The sequence below is a fragment of the Centruroides vittatus genome, unplaced genomic scaffold, assembly GCF_030686945.1.
Source record: "Centruroides vittatus isolate TY-2023 unplaced genomic scaffold, ASM3068694v2 contig_3127, whole genome shotgun sequence".
In the NCBI taxonomy this organism is placed as follows: Eukaryota; Metazoa; Arthropoda; class Arachnida; order Scorpiones; family Buthidae; genus Centruroides; species Centruroides vittatus.
In genome coordinates, this window is record NW_027122015.1 from 393,096 (window position 1) to 401,354 (window position 8,259).

Consider the following 8,259-nt stretch of genomic DNA (forward strand, 5'->3'; position numbering starts at 1 on the left):
AGTTTTCGTAATACAGCATATGCATTTTCCGAAATTCAAAATTCATCTTATTATTCATCCCTCTAATATAAAAATTCGAAGAGGATCATTTGATAAAATATTCAGAACAAACATCATTACATTTGTTAAACTAAAGAACAAAATCTATACTAAGCATTTCACCAGAATGTAGTAAACATATTGTTTGAGATAATATAGTATATAAAATGGCATAGCCAAAAATTAAAATTTATTAAATTAAAGATGAACAAACTTAAATTACAATAATTATATATGTTCTTGCATTACTAACAAATTAAACGAGCAATTATTTTTCGTGACATGATAGCAAGACACTACTAAAATTGAGAGCATTGTTACGAAAAATTGCAGCCAAGCATTGTGATCATGTCACAATACTCTCAATTTTAGTAGTGTTTTGCCCCTGTACATCATACTTTTCCTGTTGATAACGGAATCATGTCGGTCCTCTAAGTCCGTTCCCAAAAATATTTTTGAATTGAAATAACGTAACTTCCGGTTAAAATCGGAAGTTAATCGGGACATCCTGTCTTCTTTCCGTACGTGATCTTTACTTTCAGTTATCTAACTCCGTTCTCGAGGTTAAGGAAGGACAAACAGATGCCAATGGGAATTTATAGGTCTACAATATTTGAAAATTGTTTACTTTTACATTTAAACAAATATACCATTTTCATATATAGTTCTTTGTATTTAAGTTTTAGTTTATGCTTAGTATTCATATCAAGTCTCATAAAGATAAATAGTTTGATCATATTTGTATAGAAATAATTCACACATTAATTTTTCTTTTGTTTTCAGATTATATAACATTTTATGAATGATTTACAAATCATTATTCAAAATTCATTTTACAAGAATTCATGTGTTTTTATCTTAAAACATCATAAGCATCAAGTGAGGATAAGACTATATATATATAATCCAAGGAAGAATCATGAAAATTGCAGAGATTGGCTAAAAGAGTTGAGTCTCCTAATTCTCCACCCCACATTTATTTATGCATCTCGTCAACAGTAAAATTATGCAAATGAAAGCAATTATTGAATAAATTCCAACGCTAAATCCCATAGTTCCAGCTTCCACTTGAAAATCTTTTCTCTGAAACAAAAGTGGAAAATTAAATTAAGATTTTAATTAATAAATATATTTTATCTCAAATTATATTCTTTATTGTCTGTAAAGTTCCAAAATTTATTAATTATAAAGTTTTTAGATTAATTTTTATGAATATATTAATTAGTGACTGAATCATTTCACGAATATTTAATATAGTTCAATGATAAATAAAAGATTTAGAAAACCATACTTAAGACGTCCAACACAGATACAATCACCCATGGAAGTCGCATTCCTAAAAACACTGACTAAATTGCTTCTAGTAAGATTACCAATGACGTTATCAGCATATCTTTCCTGCTTTTGATGCAAATAAATCTGATAATGATGTTCCGAAGCCACAAATGTAACAGCCGTTATAATGTCATGCAATCCAACTAAGTAACCAAAAACACATGCAATGCTTCCAATAATCGCTGTTAATATTACAATAGCAAACAAAGATACAAAAAATGTTAACCATCCTCCAAGTACAGATGTAAGAGGAACGGGAGCAAAGATAATCTAAAAGAAGTAAAATGATGAAAGTTATAAATTTTTTATGAAATATATCTTCCAGACTGTTTTAAACAGAGATCTAGAATAGGGAATTTCTTTTAAAAAATAAATAAAATAACATACTTTCCAGTTAAAAATGATAAAACGTAAAATATAATCAATAAGGGTTGCATTTTCTAAATCTCTTCCATTAACATTCTTAGTATCTTTCAGTTGTTTAATCCGTGTTTCTGATTGCAGTCGGAGAAACTAAATTCGTATCAGTTAACCTCATTAGTTTCTGAACAATATTCCCAGATTCTGCAAAATAAAATAAACAATTATCTTAGCGTACCGTCATCATTAGTTATAGTAATTATTGTCCTATTAATTTGGTCAATTTCAACTTCTTTCGGTTTGTAAAGTTCAATTTCAAATTGTTCATCTTTTTCTATTTCAAAATCGTTCATAACAGAAATTTCAATATTTTTCTCTACTTCTGCGTGTTGAAAAACTCTTCCACTAAAATATTTTTTGTCGAAAGAAGATTTATCAATTGTTCTCCATTTACAAAAAACAATGCCATCCGTACCATGTTTCTTACAACAGGTATTAAAATAGTGCCGACATTTTCCTTCACAATCATACCTCTTTTTCTAAATTCTAAAATGCCGTATTCTACAACATTTATGAAATGTTAAATTTACTTATAATTGAAATGAACGCAGTATAATCAATGTAAGGTTTAAAATGTAATGCTAACACATTTCATCATTCAGAATAATAATTTCTATGATAAAGTTCTTCCTAAAGCAACGTCTTCAATTTTTTCTTCGCATCTTAATTTTAAAAAGAAAGTTTCGTTTGATCCCCATTGATTATCATAAATTATTTCTACAAAAACATTCTTCTCCGTTTCATTTGGTTTGAAAACTACTAATTCTTTCTTTTCTACTAATCTGCTTCGGCTACTGCAACCTGGTCTATTGTTTCAATTCTATTGAACAATTCATAAAAAATTACTTCTCAGTATTTAGCAACAATTGAAAGAGAAAATTTAAAAATTGAAGGAGAATTTGAAATAAAAGAAACTAATATTACTTAATTTTTACTTAAAAATTAAAGGAAAATTCTAACTTGGGAGAAAAATTATTGAATGTAGTGATTCCTGTGAATGTAATGTAATTCTTAAACATTTTGAGCTACCGCCTTCATGGTCCCATAAACGCCCAATCGTATCCCAAAGCTCCAAACTCGTATTTCCTCGTGTGAGAAAGGCTTGGAAATATTCTTATTGCGTTCAAAGATATAAAAATAATTGTTTTCATTTGTAGATTTAAGTGAAATCCTTCTTCACTAAAGTAAATAGTAACATTTCACAGTATTTTGCAATGTCATAGCTACTTTAGCACGTTATACTTTTGTGTTCCAAATTTAAAAAAAATATTTTGAAGTTATTCTGCGCATTCCAATTTGAAATATCGTTAATTTAAAGACCTTAGGCAAACCTTAACGCGGGGGATGCGTTCCTAGACGACAAAGCGCTAAGCGAAACAGCGTTAAACGAGACCATTTTAACATAGAAGTAAATAGGGATAGGGGAACACGCGACCAAAAAATAAGCAATTTTACTATAATTTTAAGTTATTTTTATATAAATTATTGCATAATAATATATGTTAAATAACACATAAACATATGCGCACAGAAATGTAAAGTTAATTTTTTGTGACGAAGGTCCTGGCTCTTCTGAAATTCTTGTTTTTTGCGATGAAGTCGTGTAGTTTCATTGGTCGCTTTTTTCTTTCCTTAAGCAAATGTCGGCAGCAGATCGCATCCAAAATGCCTGGTTTTGCTTTGGCACTCCTATCAAAATCTGGATCATTCGCTACAATTTGATCAACGATTTTGGTTATCGTTACCAACCTTTTACTAAGGAAAACTGTAGAGACGGCCGGATGGCCGAGCGGTAAAGGTGGCAGCCTACCGCTCTGGGGGACCCGGGATCGAATCCGAACGGGTCGAATAATCCCCAGGAATTTTTCGGGGGGTGGTCCGTTCGGATATGTCGGGCCCCGTCCCTCACCACCGGTCGCCCCATTGTGGGCCTGGCCGAACCCATAATGGGCCTACTAAAAGAGGCCCTCTTAGTGCCCACAGGGCGGAAAGAGTTAAAAAAAAAAAAAAAAAAAAGAAAAAGGAAAACTGTAGAGAAATTTTTTGGGTTCTTCGTCTTCAGAATCGCTATTTCCCAGTTCTACACGAATTCCTTGTTCTGCCAGTTCTTGAAGTCATCGTTGGTAAGGCTCTTACCAGAAATTTGCAGTAACTCCCCAATATCCTGCTCGTTATATTGAATCAGCGTTAAGCGGGGTCTTACAGTAATGTCATTCTACTATTAATAATTACGTATTCAAAAATACAGTATAGAAGTTATTTATTAAATGGTATTTCATTATAATTCAATTATTAGTATTAAAAAGTTGTATTTACAGAAAAAATTTCCTTCTCTTTTGTCTTTAAATTCCTTCTAAAAACGTTTTATTTTCTTCTCTATATTCCAAAGTTAAGTTCATAAAATTTAGTTCCATAAAATACAGGCGGCTAATTACAGAACGATTCCATAGCCGTAGTTGTTTTTTACCACAAGATGTCGCTACTTCGTGACGTCAAGAAGCAAACAACATCCTTACCCGCAGAGCGACCAACACCACTACTATAGAATGCCGCTACGGAAAGTATCTTATAAAACATTATAGTTCCTATCTCCAGAAGGCACCGAGGGACAACTTTTCTCGGAAAATTATACATCTCATCCACAGCAACGAAGGCGCCACCCTTGTGAAAAGTCCCATTACCCATTACATCCGGAACTGGACTAACATGCATAACATCCCTATCAATAAGCACCCGGCTCAAAACTCTATACAGTCTCCCGGACGCCACCGTTTTCGACATACATATCGGCGATCTTCCATTCCAGGACTCCTCCCTGCCAAACCCTGTTATCCAATCCACTTTCCACGAGTGGACAACGGCACAAGACCTCTCTACTTTCCTAGCCACCGACGGTTCCAAAACCGACACGAATGTCACGGCAGCGTTCACCGACTACTCCAATAGCATCAAAGCCCACTACACCCTGCATCCCGAGGCCACCATTTTCACGGCGGAGGGTTTCGCTATCCTATGTGCGTTGCAACACGCTACTGAGAATAACAGCAACATTACTGTGTGCACGGACTCTCAAACTATCCTTACCGCTATCAACGCTTACCAGGATAAGTTTTCATCCATCATTTACACCATCATAAATCTCATCAACAGTCGCAACAAAGGTAATCTACGGACACGTCTCGTATGGACCCCAGCACACAAAGGGATAACTATAAATGAACAAGCGGACAAACTTGCTAAGAGCCTTCCTAATGACACCAAGAAAACCCGTTATATCACACCGGAGGATTACATCAGCATCATAAACACCGATATCAAAAAGCAAATGGACACTGATTGGCATAATTTTCCTAGCCACTCAGACTATCACTGGCTCACCATCGGCCGCCACATCCCGGTCATGGATTACACGGACCGATACACAACCATCCTAATACAACGGGCCAGAACCAATTCTCTTATTACTAATTCCTTTCTTCACAAACGTAACCTGATGAATACTGATCGTTGCAGATTCTGCCCGACAGAACAAGACACTACGAGACATCGGTTGGATAAATGTTACCATTTTGACCCCGTCCGCAAAAAAATTCTTAAGGCCGCGACTCCACTAGCCGTAAAAGGCCGTAAAACTCCTCGCCGTAAAAGCTTTTAATCACGTGACCATGATATTTTACGCCTGAGCAGGTCGTAAAACCAACGTAAAAGCGAGTTGAGCAGTGTTCAACTTCCGAAGTGAATACGACCGTAAACCGGTACCATCCACCAATCAGAAGTCAGTTGAATCTAGGTCATCGTGACACGGTGCGAAAATGGCGGAAAACGAGCTTTTGTGTACGTTCTCTCGTGGCTACTCTAGAAGATCTGGAAAGATTTATCGAAAACATCCGAAAGTATTCATGTATCTACGACAAGAGGTATCCCGATTATAATAATGGATGCCTAAAACACGCGATATGAACGGTCAAAGGAAAATCCTTCAATTTAGAGGAGTATATAATAAAAAAGCTAAGCTTATAAATGCTGTATATTATCTTAATAATATAATAATAAAAGTCAATATATGAAAGTAAAGATATTACTTTTACTATATTTGTAATTATAGTATAGAGAAAACTCGTAGAATATAATTATTGTCTTTATATCGATATATCACGTATACACCGTAATAGTACTGTCGCCGTAAAAAGCTTCGCTAGCCGGACCTCCACCGCAATCCGAGCGCAAACGCAAATAGGTCACGTGATTAAAAGCTTTTACGGCGAGAGGTTTTACGGCTAGTGGAGTCGCGGCCTAACAATAATAGTATCAGACGTTATAATATCTTCAAGATAAGCGATTGTCTAAATTTTACACCCATTGAGATTCGTATACAAAGCATGATCACTTTTTTTACCGTTTATAAGCAGACTTATAAATACTGAGGAAAATAATACTGTAGTATCGCCATCTTTCACCTCCACGGGGCGCAATAGTCCGAGTAACTGACGCCCAACGTCAACCTTAAGACTAAAGACTAAGCTCGACAAGCATATTCTAATTTTCGGTCGGTTGTAACGTCACTGGATCACGTGACGGAACGCAATCAGTGTAAATACGTCATAGAATTAATTATTACGAACAAAATTTGGTACTGCTCGTTTCTCGAACGGCAAATTTGTCTTTTGTCTAATATTCAATGTTTATATTGTAGCTTTAAAAGATGACTATTGTTCATTATTTTTATCAAAATATTTAAAATTATACAGAATATTATAAAAGTTATTCTACAGAATATGTAAACTTTCCTCCTTAAATTCTTTTAATCTCAAGATTTTCCTGTTGAATTTTCAATCTCTTACTCGAAATTTTTGTTTTCTTTTGTATTATTTAATAAAATTATTCATTGCTTTTTAGAAATAACTTAAACGTTTTATATTAGAAAATTTGCAATATTTTATTTTACAATTAACGTTTATCGTTGAAATGTTCCACAAAACTGAACTGAATTTAATTTCAATTAAGTATCTCATTTAATATTTATTAAAAATATGTATATATGCGATTACATTGACAAACACAACTATTAAAATAAATTGCTAAGTAATTGAGGCAGTATTATTAATATACTTACAGTTTCTTAATCAATTATTATTTATATATCATTCTGTTATGTTTCAGATAATGATGCTGAAGAGCTTCTTTCCTTCGAAAACACTCCCTGCAAATTTCACAAGAGAAAGGTTTCTGACCTGTATGAATTCTGATGTGTCTATTCAAGTTTGTCTTTTCTGTGAATCTGCCTCCACAGTATTCGCATTCAAATGGCTTTTCACCTGTATGAGTGCGAAGATGTGCTACCAGATCTCTTCTGAGTGTAAAGGCATGTTTACATTCATCACAGACAAAAGACTTTTCTCCAGAATGCTTTCTCAAGTGTTCTTGTAAGGTAATCTTAAATCTAAAATTTTTTTGGCAGACAAAGCACATAAATGGCTTCTCTCCAGTGTGAATCATCTTATGATTGTTTAAGCGATGTTTAGAAGATAGTTGCTTTTGACAAACATCACATTGAAATTTTCTCTTTGGGTTTTTTGGCTTACCTACAGAGAAAAATTATTTTATATTAAAATATCTAAAAATATTTTAAAATAATTAATATAAATCCAAAATAAAAGATAAAACTTAATTCGCATATAATTAATCAGAAATTTTAAAATGATTTTTGTACAAAATATTAATATCTACTGAGAAAATACATTATTTGCAAAATACACATTTTTCAAGTAAAGAAAATTTAGCTTTATTTAAGTTTGCTTATAAGATTCTTGATCTTCACTTGGTTCCATGCTAATTTTGATTCTTCTTAAAGATTGGAGAGAAACGTATTAAATTAATCTAGATTAATTTTGTATTCTTCACTTTTGAGAAAAAAATAACAATCCTACATCTGAAATTAAAAAAAAATCTTTTAAAATTAAAATTTCTTTTGTAATTATTCTATAACATAAATCTTTCTACAAAATGTATGTTTTTTTATTACAAAAAAGAGCATCTCTAATAGAATCTCAATGTTGCAATACTCAAATAGATATTTTACTGGATACAATCAATTGTATACAAAAATAAATAAATTAGAAAGCATTAAAAAAATAATTCTTTACTATAAAAGTTATTTTAAACAGAATATTTATTTTAAAAACATTTACTATTTTTTTAAAAAATTCATAAAATACCATATTTTATGGTATATAACACACACCTCCATTTCAGTAGAGAATACTTATGAAAAAGTATTTTATGTATTTAAACCATTCTGTGCCTTTATCATTTTTCACCAAAATTTGTTTACTGTATTTTGGTGAAAAAAATTAAAGTTAGAATTCACACTTTTATTTATCAAGAGAAAAAGGAGTTTAAAAGAAGTCATTTACAATTAAAATATACTACAGGAATACATATAAAGGCTTCTTAGCTACAGCAAAA

At 32.5% G+C, this 8,259-nt stretch overlaps 1 pseudogene; it reads right to left on the reverse strand.

Moving 5' to 3' along the window:
* Nucleotides 1-1,316: 1,316 nt before the first annotated feature.
* Nucleotides 1,317-2,813, reverse strand: LOC136973302 (sodium/calcium exchanger Calx-like; annotated as a pseudogene).
* Nucleotides 2,814-8,259: the final 5,446 nt, after the last annotated feature.